The sequence below is a fragment of the Hemibagrus wyckioides genome, linkage group LG04 (genome assembly GCF_019097595.1).
Source record: "Hemibagrus wyckioides isolate EC202008001 linkage group LG04, SWU_Hwy_1.0, whole genome shotgun sequence".
NCBI classification, from domain to species: Eukaryota; Metazoa; Chordata; class Actinopteri; order Siluriformes; family Bagridae; genus Hemibagrus; species Hemibagrus wyckioides.
The window spans coordinates 4,393,122-4,410,034 of record NC_080713.1 but is presented as its reverse complement, the minus strand read 5'-3'; the positions used below and the strand labels follow the sequence as shown (position 1 = coordinate 4,410,034).

The 16,913-nt window shown below is 38.9% G+C and overlaps 1 long non-coding RNA gene across 1 annotated transcript; it reads right to left on the bottom strand.

The window, feature by feature from the left end:
- Positions 1–844: 844 nt before the first annotated feature.
- LOC131352371 (uncharacterized) lies at positions 845–12,538 on the bottom strand. Its single transcript, XR_009204500.1, has 3 exons — positions 12,448–12,538; positions 10,645–10,747; positions 845–1,082 (listed from the first exon to the last, which is right to left on the bottom strand). It is a non-coding gene; the product is annotated as an uncharacterized LOC131352371 (long non-coding RNA).
- Positions 12,539–16,913: the final 4,375 nt, after the last annotated feature.

The window sequence follows — 16,913 nt, the reverse complement described above, 5'->3', positions numbered from 1 at the left end:
TTATAATCATTTATAATCAAACTCTCTGGTGTTTATAATCATTTATAATCACACTCTCCGGTGTTTATAATCATTTATAATCACACTCTGGTGTTTATAATCATTTATAATCACACTCTCCGGTGTTTATAATCATTCATAATCACACTCTCCGGTGTTTATAATCATTTATAATCACACTCTCTGGTGTTTATAATCATTTATAATCAAACTCTCTGGTGTTTATAATCATTTATAATCAGACTCTTTGGTGTTTATATTCATTTATAACCACACTCTCTGGTGTTTATAATCATTTATAATCACACTCTCTGGTGTTTATAATCATTTATAATCAAACTCTCTGGTGTTTATAATCATTTATAATCAAACTCTCTGATGTTTATAATCATTTATAATCAAACTCTCTGGTGTTTATAATCATTCATAATCAGACTCTTTGGTGTTTATATTCATTTATAACCACACTCTCTGGTGTTTATAATCATTTATAATCACACTCTCTGGTGTTTATAATCATTTATAATCACACTCTCCAGTGTTTATAATCATTTATAATCACACTCTCCGGTGTTTATAATCATTTATAATCACACTCTCTGGTGTTTATAATCATTTATAATCACACTCTCTGGTGTTTATAATCATTTATAATCACACTCTCCGGTGTTTATAATCATTTATAATCACACTCTCTGGTGTTTATAATCATTTATAATCACACTCTCTGGTGTTTATAATCATTTATAATCAAACTCTCTGGTGTTTATAATCATTTATAATCACACTCTCTGGTGTTTATAATCATTTATAATCACACTCTCTGGTGTTTATAATCATTTATAATCAAACTCTCTGGTGTTTATAATCATTAATAATCACACTCTCTGGTGTTTATAATCATTTATAATCACACTCTCCGGTGTTTATAATCATTAATAATCACACTCTCTGGTGTTTATAATCATTTATAATCACACTCTCCAATGTCACCCAAATGAGGAGTTTGGTTCCTCTGAAGGTTTCCTCCCCTTACCATCTAAGGGAGTTTTTCCTCGCCACAGTCACCTCAGGCTCGCTCACTAGAGATAAAGACAAATAAATTAAAATATTAGTCTACTATATTCTTGAAATTTTTGTACTATATTTCTTATGTTATTTGTTATAATGTTATTTCTATAAATCTGCTTCGAGACAATGTCCATTGTTTAAAGTGCTTTACAAATAAAATTGAATTGAATTATTACTGTTCATAAAATAACAATGGACACTGACTGAAGCTCAATACAGTAAACAGGAAGTTCAGGATGTTGTTTCAGTTCATTTTCATCTGGTTTGTTTTATTATTAAAGCTTAATAGCGGAAGTATGTAGTGAATGCTGAATGCTGCAACATTGTAAAAGAGCAGAAAGAGCTGTCTCAGCTTTTTAAGTCGTATCACATGGGAGTTTGTGCTGCTCTGGGAATCTGTGCTTTAAAGGCCTGCTTATGTTGGGTAGGTCAATTCTGATCCCAGTGACTTTACTCAAAAGAATTCGAGACACGTTACATGGGGGAAATATGAAAATTGGTCTCTTGTGCTCTGACTTGACATTTTTAAAATTCCCTGTTGTCCCCTAGAATTTCCTTTCACAAGGACTCTGTCATTAAAATTTACCTGCGCTTCACAGTCACACCTCCAGTACAGTACTGATTCCCACGGTGGAAACGATACGGGTTCAGGTACTAGTCTAGATAGATAGATAGATAACCAAACACTGATACATATGCTACAAACATCCTTGACCTATTAATTCCTCATGAGCCCTTCGTTGCTAATTGTAAGTGAATTTACACATTTGAAGATAAGACAATATTAACATTTATGTTATTTCCTGTCCAGTGTCACCCAAATAAGGATGAGTTTCCCTTCTGAGTCTGGTTCCTATCAAGGTTTCCTCCTCATATCATCTCAGGGAGTTTTTCCTCACCACCAAAGCCAAAGAGTTCACTCAGACCTGTTTCCACATATTTGCTGAGTCTCCAAAATGCCTTGTGGCGGTTCTGTGAACATCTTCTTCCATTTGCTCTGTGAGTCCTTTCCCAGGTACTGACCTTTGGTGGACAGCTTATTCTAAGCAGCATCGTCGTTGTAGCTTATGGATGTAATAAATGAGGATACGAAGCTAGTGGGTGCAAGTGTTGAGGATGCAGAAGATAGGGATAGGTGGAGAGAGATGATTCGCTGTGGCGACACCAGAAGGGAAAAACCGAAAGTTTTTTGGTACAAAAATATTGTACCATATTCTTTTCATTTTTAATAATAGATTGTATGTCACTTTGCCGTAGAAGTAAATGCTTCTACAATCCATTATGTCCTACACAATATCTAATTCCTACTACATGTGGATTTACTAGAAACGATATTTCTAATAGCTAGCATTCTGAGTGCACTGTTTGTTTGTTTTTTAATAAAATGAAAGCCTCAGTAAGTTGAACCTCGGGTCTGAAAGCTGAAATCTACTAAAATATACGGCCATTACCGTCTGTTTTTCCTCAGAATGTCCATAGGATGGCACAAGGTCATGTTACGATGCTCTATTTACACTCGTAGGCATCGATAATGGAGTTGTACCAGAGGATAAAGGACTACACATCATCTGATTTAGAAAGGCAGCAACCTTTTTAGGAATGACGTAACCTTGGTAAATTGAGAGAGTGCAAGATAAAGGCACTACATGACTTCTCATGTGTTACATTAGTGCTTTTGTTTTATGTGATTACGATTGAGGGATCAGATGGGAAGGTGGAAAATTAGCATTTCATATATATCTGGTATGAACAACGTGCAGCATTTCACTTCCCAGTGTTCGAATTCTCCAAGTTTTTTCATGTGTCATATGGGGATTTGTCTGTATAAAGAGAGCAGTGACTTGAGGTGAGGCCATGGCAAGTACACAACTAGGCTTTTTACAATCATTCTAAACGCGGGGTTAAATACTTACTAAACCCAGGGTTAAATACTTTTAACCATGAGTAGAGGAACGTTTCACACTTGAAATTTAGAAGCAGGGTTAGCATAACCATGGCTTTTTTTTACCTGGGCTCATGAAACCCTGCTCTGAATCAGGATTAGCATGGCTTTTTTGCAGCAGAATGTGCAGCAACAAACATTTAGCATGTCCCTCATATCATGTGAAAACCAGGTCATAGCAACACTTAACAAAAACAGCTGGGTAGCGTCAGCCAGCAAATCACATAGATGTGCATGACATAGCAAGGGGGAAATACGTAGCACTAAAAAATTAGCAGAAGTTGGATATCAATAAATGCCTGATCAACTACACAACAAACTTTGAAAGCTGTGAAAGATGACAAGAGCTACTCAAGTGCAGAATGCTCTTGTGTTTTGCCTCAAAAAATTGCACTGTATGTCAGGAGCTACTGGTGCTGTTCCCTGCCAGACCATCAGAGGGTGCTAGCAGGTGTTTCATTATAGTTTCCTGTATTGTTTGTTATTCCCAACATGAGCTGTGCTACGCCCTTCCCATTGTTTCGTTTTCCCGCAATGTCACCAGTTCATTAATGAATCTAATGCTTTGCCATGGTCAGTCATGGTCAGTCATTGTTTGGTTCCTTGTGTTTGTTTTCATGTTGTATTCGTTCTGTTTTGTGCGAGTCTCTTGTTATTTTTAAGTCTGTTAATTAAAGTTGAGCTTTTCCAGATCCTGTAGCTGGTCTAATTCTCTGTCAGGGGGTGATTGAGATTACTGTGGAGATCTGGGTTCGATCCTCACTTTGGGTAGTGTCTCCTAAACGTTACACTGTATTTATCCTGATGGTGGTGCAAAAATGCAAATTAAGGACGTTAAGAGAGATGGACACTGTGAAATTTCAGATTATAAAGAACCAGGATTAATTGTTGATTCAACTCTGAAAGGGACTAATGTATGCTGGTTTCACAGGTTCTCCAGTTTTCTCCCACCTCCAGTAAGTGGATTAGCTATATGAAATACTGGCTATATTCCCATCTCGTGTCCATTGTTCCCAGGATTGGCTCTGCTCTTCAGACAGAGTATAAGTACATTTGAGTTTATGATAATGATGTTTTTGATACTGATACAAAAATGCGTATTAAGAAATCAGGAAACGGTTTTATTTAGCTCTGTCTGTGTTGGATGCTGCAATGTGCTGACAGCAATGAACTCCTCATGCTGAGGTTTATGTTTTGCAGTTAAAACAGTAGCGGAAGATATTTCGTGGAATATGATTTTTAAAAACAACAATTTATTAAGTCACTCAGAGAAACTTCTTTAAGAAATTGACAAGAGTCTGTGTTTGGTTGCACCTCCAAGTCATTTTACAGACAGGTGACCACAGATCCCAGGGGCGGAGCTTCAAGAACATGAACAGGAACAAGAACCAAATCATTAGAGACCTAATCTTGGGGGAAAAAACAAATCGTACCTATTGCACTTTTAGTAGTAGATCCTTTTAAATAAAATATTAAATAAAATCAAACACTTCCCTCTGTTGATGTCTTGCTCTAAGTTCGATTCCAAATAATTCAGTGCTTCTTGCAGTTGTTCAATCTTCAAATCTAAATGATTATATAGTCCAGAAGTGCATTATTTATACAGCTTGTAATTTTTTCTTCTTACTGCCCGGATAAATCTATGCACTCTCTGTGTCTGAAATGGACAATTCATATTATTTTAATAGAAGCTTAGGTCTGTTCAGCGTCTCTTTGTGATCCCCTCAAATCCCATTACAGCATGTGCACGTCCCTGCTATAACAATCATAAAAAGCTGATTGCTCTGGAGTTTGGACAGGAGAGCTCTGATTGCTTTCTCAGTTTACTCAGTCCGAGAGCTTTTTTGAACCACATCCACACAAATTATATCAGCAGGTAGACGGGACTTATCTCAACTCTTTATTGGGTTAGTCATCCGTGCACATTCTCTTTCAGATTAAAATGTCAAATCAAATCTACTGTGGCTTTCTGAAATGCAGCTTCATCATATATAGACATCCAATGCTGCTTTATTAGGAGGTCAGCAAAAAGATTTTTTAAAAATGAACCCGGCACATCCCAGTGGTGTAGCCAGGAAATCATTTGAGGAGGGATGAGGAAATAATAATAATAATAATAATAATAATAATAATAATAATAATAATAATAATAATAATAAGAGTAATTGAAAAGAAAAAAAAACTGTGTGGAAACAAGAAAATGCATGACTCTGGTTAATCCTAAAATATAATTAAAAACCTAATAGATGCACCTACAGACTCATTTATAAACATCATTACCACCACACTTGTTGTGCAAAACATGTTGTTTTTTTTATTGCACAGTAATAGTACTATAATGATGTTGATGAAAGGTGTATATATAATGAGCTGTGCTGGATCTGTGTTATGTGAGCTCCAGCTACGCAGCTTTTATCTCAGGGATGATAATATGCTCCTGCTGAGGCTTGATGTTTCACCTGGTTATCAATCTCAGTCTTTTTCTCCATGTGTAGCATACAGTAGGGTAGCTGTTTTAAGCATTTAGGGCATTTGTAGCTCAGTGGATAAGGTATCGAGCTATTAATTGGAAGGTCACCGGTTAAAAGACAAGCATTGGCGAATTGCCTCTAATGGGCTGTTTGAAAGATCCACAAAGACCCTTAATCCATACGAACCAGTCAGTTGATTCCTGTTCCAATTGTAAGTTGCTTTGGTAAGTGTCAGCAAAATGAGCACTTATCACTCTCTAAGCACTGCACCATGCACTGCTTGACTGGTCCCACCATCTCTCAAGGTAGAAGGAAGGTATGCTCCAAGACTTTTCTTTGCTCTGGCTCCTGGGTGATGGAAGGAATGTCTGCAAGATGTCCAATATGTGGGGGATGTGGTAGCTTAGTGGTTTAAGTTATTGGACTACTGCTTGGAAGGTTGTGAGCTTGGTTCACCAAGCTACCACTGCTGGGCTCAATTGCTCAGATGAATAAAAAAAATGAGGTAAGTTGCTCAGGATAAGGGAGTTTGCCAAATTTTTATTTTAAAAAATATTGGTCTGCTTTTCTTGCTGGATTTCCTCCAAAAATAATTTTTATACTGATATTATTCCTAGTTTGTGACCTATTGAATCGATATATATATTCATCCGGGGCAGTGGTGGTTCAAGTGGTTAAGGCTCTGGGTTATTGATCAGAAGATTGGGGGTTCAAGACCCTGCACTGCCAAGTGGCCCTTGAGAAAGGCTCCTAACCCTCTCTGCTCCAGGGGTGCTGTATCATGGCTGACCCTGTGCTCTAACCCCAACCTCCAACGATGGGATATGCAAGGAAAGAATTTGTGCTGTAATGTACATATGACAAATAAAGGCTATTTATTTATTTATTTATATTCACTGATAGAGACTCGAGTCACTCTGGATAAGGAAATACCAAATACAATGTAACCGTGACATGAGAAAAATTTAAGACATTCTGAAATGAGGTGGATGATGACAGCTGACAGCTTCTACCTGGGGAGAGTGATGGCTAATACATGCTTCCTCTGAGACACATAAATCCATCCAGCAGCATCTTTTCAAATTGTTTTCATACTGTCACAACACACTCGAGAGGAAAAAGGAGTATGCCATCCCAGTTACATTCTTGGGCAGAACCATGAAAAATGGATTAGGCTTTTTTATATGATCAGCTGTGTCTGAGATTCAGCTTCAGTTTTGCTAAGAAAGCCTTAATTCCAGCCTGCAACACGTTCAATCCCGCTGCCGAACTGCACTCCTGCATCTTACTGAAGAAATGACTACATGCTCAATGCTCATCGTTAGGATGGGTTAGCCGAGTAAATCCAGGGAATCAGCAGCAGCCATTAGAGTATATCGGAGTCTGTAAATACAAATATCCTCTAGAATAAATGCACTACTGCTTGATCCTGTACTCTGTGTTCCAGTGCAAAGTACAGAATCTCACACTGAGCTTGTTTCTGCTGCCAGATAGACACTCTTATCCAGAGTTATTTCATTAATACAACTGAGCAGTTGAAGGTTAAAGGTCTTGCCCAACAGTGGTATCATAGCAGTGCTGTGTTTTGGAATCATGACCTTCGGGTCACTGGTGCAACAACCTTCTCACAACCTTCTGATCAGTAGTTGAACATCTTAACCTCTGAGATAACCTTTGAGCTACCACTACATCCAAGTTACGCTCATCCTGACATCCAGAGAGCCAGCACTGCTGACATTAGATCATGATTGTTTAAGTCTAGCAAGACTAAAACAGTCAAGAAATTTTTCTTGAATCAGTTGTGAATCAGTGCACATTTATTCATGGTTTGGATTCAACAATTATGGATTAAGAATCCTTAGTAGTGATTATTTATCATCTTTAATCCACTCCTTGGCGAGGCAAGAATGAGGAAACGTTGTTTAGAAGGGACCTTACAGGCTCCAGGCTCCATTACGAAGAGTCTATTAGATCTGAATGAAATTGTCCTGGTAGAGTCTGGTGAATGCAAAGAAGAAGAACCTACAATGGCGTTCTCCTGTTAATATTTACTGCTCTCATTTGCGTGAAGTTAAACTCTTCCTGCATGCTACATGTTGCTGATGCTCACTTCCCTTCCTGCAGATCTTCAGCTCAGACTGAATAGGAATTCATTCAGACTGCTTTGTTGTATTTATTATGGATTAGATGGTCCAACCTCTACTCGCTGCTCTTTGATTCAGTTGGTGTCTTTCTCACTCCTATCGTACTTTTCTCCGTTTTCACCAAGAACAACTCGTAATACATAATTCTTTTTTTTCCCCCTTGTTCTTCAGCTTTATTTCTTGTGTAAAGTAGAAGAGATATCTGGAAACACTACATATCTAATGATTGCTTGCAGATTGTTCTGCTCTGTTTATTTATTGTAATAGTTCCACAGAACAGTGGATAATCGAGTGGATATTACCATTTCTTTGTATTCTTTTATGACCTGGACTAGGTCAGGCTATGTTGTGTTTGAGAAACATTATCGAATAAAAACATAATATGAGGAATCACCCAATAGAAAGTCAAAAAAACACATAGAAAGCAGTGAAACACAACTGAGATCATAACTGTATTATTGTTATACTCGAGCCCCAGAGGCAGGTGGGTGTAATAACATTGCCTGTTTATTTAGGCTTATTGAAAAATCAGTCATCATCCATAGTAGAGGAGGCAGTCGGGTTTAACTGAATTATTTACATTTAGTCACTGAGCAGACACTCGTACAAAATGTGTAAACTGAAGGCACAACAAGTACAACACACCCTGAGAAGCCACAAAGAGTCATAACCTTTAAGACAAGGGACAAATGTGAATATATAATAAAAGATCTGGTCAAACCTACATACTGAAGGAGATAACTAAAGCAAATCAAGTAAAAAGACCAGGAAGTTATACAAAAGGTAAGTGCAGAGAAAATAACTAATTGGAATTAAGCCATTTATTGTTCAAGTTGATGTGGTTCTTTCAGCTGCTTCCTGTTTGGATCATTTGGTCCAGATACCCTTCCAGACGCAACCCTCCCATTCAATCCGGGCTTGGGACCGGCACTGAGAGTTAACTCTTCAGTGGCTGGGTTAGCTCCCTGCCTGGGAATTGAACCCAGGCCACAGCAATGACAGCGCTGGATCCTACCACTAGACCACCAGGAGGCAACACTGTCCCAGCTGATGTGAAACAGCCAAAAAAACAAGTGAGTTCCTATTAACACTTACGTCAGAGCAGCTATAACCAGCCTCTCTGGTTTTCACTGCTTGAATAGAGTAGAATAGAATAATAACACGCTTTTAATGTGTCTGTCTTCCACAGAAGTCCCTGTGAATGAGTTACTAGTATACACACAATATTTTTATTATTATTATTATTATAACAAACGCATTCATATAAACCCGTGTTTTCTCTCGCAGCAGCATTGCCATCATAGATGTGATTAATCAACAAAATTAATCAACACTTTCAGACCAATCAAAATGAGGCAGTATTGTGGTATCATCAGACACAATAAGGCACAAAAGTAAACTTTTAAAATAAAGACATATAAAAGAATATGCACAAAAGAACAGGAAAAGATTATTGTGATGTGATGATTTGGGCATTGTAAAATAATGACCATACAGAAATGTGTATATAACATAATCAGTACATTAACATTTAATAGATCTAAGATGCTGAGATGAAGAGATGGAGAGTGTCTGTTCACTGATAGAGTCTTCATCTACCAAGCATATGCTAAATAATTAGCGTGATAGCAGTCCACTGCACAGAGAAACACACCACAGATGCTAATGAGCTTTATATATATTCCCAAACACACTCCAATGTACTATTAGCATTCAGTCAGCAGCTTTAAGTTTGTTTAAAAGCGATTTATCTACAGAATGGCATCAGGCAGTCATGATGCATCTGAGCTGAGAACATTTTAGGATTTCATCAAATCTGATCAAATGTTGGGCAGTAAAAGGCATAGCAACGGCACAAACCTGCTGATCGAACGCACGCGTACTGTTAAATTATCGACTGTCACCTGAAGGGAGCAGCATGACAAAACTTCAGTGGGCCATAAAAAGCAACGTCCTCAGGTTTGAAATCAATATTTATAAAGACTTTGCTACTATTATGTCTCTGACCTACAGCAGCGAGGATTTATTCTTCCCACACACTCGCCTCATGGGGAGAAGTGCTGTACTGTGGTTTATACTGACAGGAGTTTTGCTTGTCACTCGATCGTCGGGGTGCTGAGAAAACCATCTATTATAATATATACTTAATCTTATAAAATGGTTTTATAAAATGGATTAGGAAGGATTATTTCATTGTTAAACGCTAAAAAGTGGAAATTGGGTCCAGTCTGTGTTCCAATTCATCCTAAAGGTTTTCAGTGGGGTTGAGTCAGTTCAGTTCTTCTCCAAACCATGTCTTCGCACAGCTTGCTGAAATTGTCATGCTGGAACAGATTTAAGGCTAAGTGAAGGGAGATTGTAATGCTACAGTACAGAATACAAAGATGTTTTATACAATTGTATGTTTACAATATCGCAGCATTAGACTGGGAAAGAACCACAGAAGGGTGTGACGGTCAGGGGGTGCACATACTTTTGGACATTTGGACCATTACATAAACAGTTTCCAGTTACATTCCAGTTTCCATTACATTTCCCAGTTCCTTAGGGTTACTACAAGTAACATTAATTGCCCATTGTTACGTCCCTAAAGGTTGGCATAGAGATATGAAAGGGATTTAAGCAAAAAATAATAATAATAATTTTAGGATTCCCTGGGATTGATTCTGGCTAACAATGCTGGTGTTCCGGTACAAATGACAAACCAGACACAATTGGCAAAAAGGTGGTGATTTATTTACACGTGTAGCGTATGTGCAAAAAGAAATATATATATATATATATATATATATATATATATACAATATGTACCAAAGAAAATAGCAAAACAAACCAGCCAGGAACATGGAGAGAAAGGGACAAGAGCTGTGCTAATTCAAATAAAATAACAAAACCCTGCTAACTGTACCCGCCCCTTTATCCAAATCTCACTGTGGAAGGAAAAGAAAAGACAAAAATATTTCATGCTACTCTAACAAGCTGAACAGCAGTACATGGGGTGGCACTCGTTCCTTACCTAATAAGCTAAACAGAGATCAAATCTCGTGTGTGTACCATGTATGTCACGTGACATACTTCCCTGTCCACAGACCCTCCGGTCCAGTGTATCAGCCACAGGCCTTGGGAAGAAAAGAAAAAGACAAAAACACACATCACAGGAAAAAAAAACTTCGGCAAAATAGCATAGCACAGTAGGGGTATCCAAACCCAACCACGCTCTCCAACTCATTCACTTCTGCATCAGGGTCTCCAGGGGGTCTTTATATATACCGCACCACATACAGGATTGGCCGCATCAGTCAAGAAACAAACCAACAATTTCCCAGCCCCCTTTTTCACATCAATACCCAGGCATGTAACACCCATCCAATGTGTAACATCAAATTCTTATTATAAAAGAAGGTACAGCTCAGGTGTTGGACTTTTAATTGGAAGGTTGTGAGCTCAAATCCCAATACTACCAAGCTGCCAGTCCCATATCCTTGAGCTCCTTAACCCTCAGCTGGTCTGTTAATGTAATGTAATGTAAGTCACTCTGGATAATGGTGTCCATAAAGTATAATGGTGGAATTTTTCTGTTCATTCATTTTTAATTTGCACAAGGAGGAGCAGACTGGGTTTTCATTTCAACGCAAGGTGTATACTCTATACAAGTATATGTGTACGTGACAAATAAATCCTTAAATCTGAATGTAAAATATTCTTTACCACAGTAAGCTAGAACTCAGAGAAGGGAGACCTCTGCTGGTGGGGAGGTGAAAGGTTCTGGGCTAACCGCTGGCGTTCTTCCTTTTATCCAAATCACTGACATCCTCAGAGAATATTCATGTATATTACATATATTTAAGGCCACGGTTTAAAGTGTAATTGACCATCAGATGAAATCAGTGATGCACCAGTAATGCTTTGGGTTCCGGGTAAGCGCCGGCCTAGAGAGGTGAATGAAACCTCTTCAAATATTCAACAGAGCAAAATCAAATATTTATTTCCGTTCTATTAAAATATCTATTTTCCTTCTATTTTTATTCGGTAAGACGGAAGAGTCTTTCCTGCTTGATCGTTTATAATTTGGCTGAAAAACAATCTTACAGCTCACCCAGGACCCTCCAGAAATAGATAGGAAAGATTTGCCTTTCTTCTCCCCTTGACTTGAGCCGTGATACAATTTATAGGTTTTCCGGGGCAGAAGATGACCACTTAAACCACCGCACAAGGAACAAACAATTTGTTCAAAATTACACCTGCATGCAGGGAATTAAACTTAATGAGCTGATGCCAGAAATGGCTGTTCTCATACAAGCCCCTTGAGACAGTTTGTTTCCATTGACCTTGCGTTAAGTGAAGCACACACCATTCTCTCCAAATTCTTCTTCTTATCTCCAGCGTGTAGCAACACATGTATAATTAATTTACAAATCCTTCTGTTTATGCAGCAGGATGTTCATCCATGCATCTTATTTCTGACAGAAATAGAAATTCAGCTGTTACTGTAGTAAACTGTCAACATATTCAATTCAAAAGAGTGAAATATTAATAAGGAATTAAAAGCTTGGGGAATAATCAAACTGAAGCTTTGTATTGAACCTGTTTACATTTGGCAGACACCCTCATCCAACAGAGCAATTGAAGGTCTTACTCAGGGGCCCAGCAGGTGGACCTGGGATTTCAACCAACAACCATCTGAGCATTAAATCAGCACCTTAACCATTACACTACCACATCCCTTCAACCCAACCTATTTTTATACCACTATAGATTAAACAAGCTGTAAATCATTGTCTTGGTGCAATAAATAGTTGAAAATGAACTTGTTTCTTACCTTATACTATTTACCGTGGTTATAAGAGAAGAGCAGTCAGAGTTGGAGATGTTCTCAGGAAGATGTTCTCACTTTCTCAGGGAGCAGAAGAAGTTGTGCTTAAGATGGCACAGAGTGTTATTTTTTCTTTCTTCACACCATACAGATTGCATAACTGACAGATTTTGGTGTCTAAAAATCAACTCTAAATGAACAGACAGATGAACTGTTGGGGGTGACTGAGCAAACCGAAAAGTTAGAGCCAAAATAAAATGGAGGCATGGAGGCAGGAAACTAGTATTGAAAGTGTGTCAAAGGCCACAGAGAAATATTCATAAAAGACAGAGTCAGTTGTAACATAACCTACAATGATCACAAGCTTAGATTTGTGTGAGATGTGGAAGATTCTGTTTAATCAGAGCATGAGGTAAAGGAAATGCTTGGATGAAGTCTCGGGGTGAAACGGGATAGCTTCCCAAATCTCAAAGAATCGAACTAAATAATTCAGGTTATTTAATTAGAAATGTGGATCTCAAGCAGCGACCTACTAAAATGTTTCAGTATGTTTTACCGGAAAAGAAATACTACTACAGTGGAACCTCAGCAGAGGAATTTAATTGGTTCTGGAGTACTGCGAAACAAATTTTCCCCATAATGTAAATGTAGATAATCCGTTCCAGCCGCCCAAAAAAATTAAACCAATATTCCCAATACGAAGCGTATGTAAACTGTATGGCTGCGTACAAAGAACTGACCCAAGCCAAGCATTCCATGTCAAGGGTCCTCACAGGAAGTCGTGCCACCAAGCTTGGGCTAAAAATAGAACAGGTCACCCACGCCACCAATCTGTCAACACAAAAACAGCCGAAAAATCACCTAGCCTTTGAACACATGCCAAAGACAACTTCGGTATCGTGGGTTGACTCTTTCCAAACAGCTTTCACAAAAATTTGTAAAATTCATAAACTCGCTTCGCTTGGCTTTCCACTGACGCACTCAAGTTTTTACATGAAACTTAGCCGGCGTTCAGGTTCATTTGCATGCCAGAAATGCTCTGTATGCTGATACAAATTTCTTGAGGTGAAAACTCGTAAGAGAGAGCGTTCGTATGCCAAGGTTCCACTGTAGTGTCATGAAATCCTTCTCTAGGGTTCTCACTGCATCTTTTATCTGCATGTGCTTTTCTTTATACTTTGCTATGAGCCTTGCTTTGTTCTTATTCTGATAATTGTTTGTTTCCTAATTGTCTGCTCTAACCCTAAATTCAGCTCACAGAATACACAACAATCTCACAATATAATTGCACTTTATTTAACAATAAACTCATACTCATTTTAATCACATCAACATATCAGTTTTCATCACAAGACTCTTGACTTCCTGTTTCCCGGCCATTCTCATGCTTTACTCGCTTTTACATGTGTAGATTTGAGCGTGGATTATCCTGGTGTGATGTTGCCTCCTGTGTCTTGATCTCCTGGATGGACTCGGAACAGCTTTACAGAAATCCGGGTGTAGAGTTAAGTTAACTAGCCTTTATTATCACATGTACATCACTGCACAATGAAATACTTTCTCTACAAATCCCATCCTTGAAGGGTTTGGGTCAGAGCACAGGGTCAGCTATGATACAGTGCCCCTAGAGCAGAAGGGGTTGAGGGCCTTGTTCAAGGGCCCAACGGTGGCAGCTTGGCAGTGCTGGGATTGAACTATTATGTTCCAATCCACTTACCACCTCTTTCTGAAAAACCTAGAGACAAAAGCAGTGAGGGAAAACTCGCTGAAATGACAAGGTAACCTTCAGATGAGGCTGTTTCCTGATTCCAAATTTCATCAGTGAATTATGAGGCATTCTATTATACACTGATCAGGCATAACATTATGACCACCTGCCTAATATTGTGTTGGTTCCCCTTTTCACCCATCAAGGCATGGACTCCACTAGATCCCTGAAGGTGTGCTGTGGTATCCTGAGTGCAACTTATGAGTTAAAGGATACTCACAGGACTTAAAGGATACTTTTGATAGGTACTGACCACTGCTGACCGGGAACACCCCACAAGAGCTGCAGTTTTGGAGATGCTCTGATCCAGTGGTCTAGCCATCACAATTTGGCCCTTCGTCAAACTCGCTCAAATCCTTACGCTTGTCCATTTTTCCTGCTTCTAACATCAACTTTGAGGACAAAATGTTGACTTGCTGCCTAATATATCCCACCCACTAACAGGTGCCATGATGAGGAGATCATCAGTGTTATTCACTTCACCTGGTCATAATGTTATGCCTGATCGGTGTACAGTCAAGTGTAGAATATTATAAATAAACAGCACTAATTTTGTTCACTATAAGCCGATATAAAGTGAATAACAGTCCTGGGATGAGTATAGAACAGATATTACGATTGCAGCAGCAGAATGTAAGCACATCTATTAGCTACACCACTTTAATGTGACTCTTTAATGTGAATTTGTGTTACACTTGTCGCTACACTTTAATTATTGGGGGGGGGAAATACTTTTTCTTAGTGCTGTTAAATAATCAGGCATCCAGGCACATTTCTCAAATAACAAATTGCTTTATCTTTAAATAGTTGGTCCAGGACATAAAATAAGCTCTGGAAAGGGCAGCTGAACACTATAGGGACGTTAAAGTGCTGTAAACGTCTTCACAGAGCAAATACGCTGCTCTTCTAAGGAGTGTTTTATACAGCACTGACTGATGGTGCTCATTTGCATGGAGAGGAAGTGGGGGAAAAAGTAATGCTTTTGGATAACAGGACAAATTAACATGTGAGAGATTATATTGATGTGAAGAAGAGATAAAAAGGTCAGAATGTCACCGTTATTTTGTAATACGAGCTGTGTGTGTTTGACTTATTGCTTATTTAACTGTATAATATATGAGATGTGTGTACAGAAGCGTGTTGTGTATACTGAATAACAGAAATTTTTATTTGGTTATACTGTACACTGATCAGGCATAACATTATGACCACCTGCCTAATATTGTGTTATTATTTTGCTTTCTGATTTAAATTAGAAGTCTATCCCATCCTTGGAGGGTTGGGGTCAGAGCACAGGGTCAACCATGATGCAGCAACCCTGGAGCAGAGGGGGGTCGAGGGCCTTGCTCAAGGGCCCAACAGGGGCAACTTGGCAGTGCTGGGGCTGGAACACCAATCTTCTGATCAACAACCCAGAGCCTACCACTGTCCCTAGAGGTCCAGCAGAAGGATCCATCGCTCTCTGTGGCCTAGGTTCAATACCCAAGCAGGGAAACAACCTAGCCACTGAAGCCAGAAATATACACAGATGAGGCATAACATTATGACCACCTGTCTAATATTGTGTTGGTCCCCCTTTTGCTGTCAAAATAGCTCTGACCCATCAAGGCATGGACCCCACTAGATCCCTGAAGGTGTGCTGTGGTATCTGGCATCAAGATGTTAGCAGCAGGTCCTTTAAGTCCTGCTGAAAGAGTCCACAGCCATCAGGGAATACCGTCAAAGGGTGTACATGGTCTGCAACAATGCTTAGGTAGGTGGTACATGTCAAAGTAACATCCACATCGATAGCAGGACTCAAGGTTTCACCGAAACATTGCCAAAAGTATGACACTGCCTCTGCCGGCTTGCCTTCTTCCCATAGTGCATCCTGTGTTTCCCTGGTAAGCGACACACACGCACCCGGCCATCCACTTGATGTAAAAGAAAACTGACCAGGCCACCTTCTTCCATTGCTCCGTTGTCCAGTTCTGATGCTCACAGTTCTCACTAACAGGTGCCTTGATAATGAGATAATCAGTGTTATTCACATCACTGGTCAATGGTCATAATGTTATGCCTGGTCAGTGTATGTGTGTTTAGGTTCGTAGTGTGTAATTTATAGATAAACATAGCAAAGAATTCTGGTCCTGATGACAGAAAATTGCTCTAGCCATCTAGCTCTCCTATTCCACATTGCATTAGATATACATTTAACATAATTAGACGCCTTATTGTATTTTTTTTTTGTGTGGGTCAGCTGTTCAGCTTTCACACCTCAGTGCTTGTCATCAGTAAGAATTCACACACGTATGAAAATTTCAGTCACACAATATAACGTTTAGGCTTGAGGTTGTATTAGCAGCTTCATTTATACGAGATGGAAATGCTTTTACTGGATAAATTGCATTTTGTGTAGGAGTGGGTGAACACAAAGGCTTCGTAGCAGCTGTTCTGTTCTTTATTAAAGTAGAAATCTATACCACTTGTGGATTCTCCATTCGAACTGATCAGAAGGTTGATTCGATTTAACAGCAGCTCTAATGGCAAGGTTTATGTTTTTATATATGTGCTTGTTCTAATATGTTATCATCAGAAAACTTTGAAAGACTATTTTCTGTTTTCTTAGTGACATGACAAGCGGTATTTTCTCCTATGAACTTGAAGAGAGAGAGAAAACAGAGGATGGTGAGGGAACGGCTGTTTGTTGCTGCTGTAACATAAG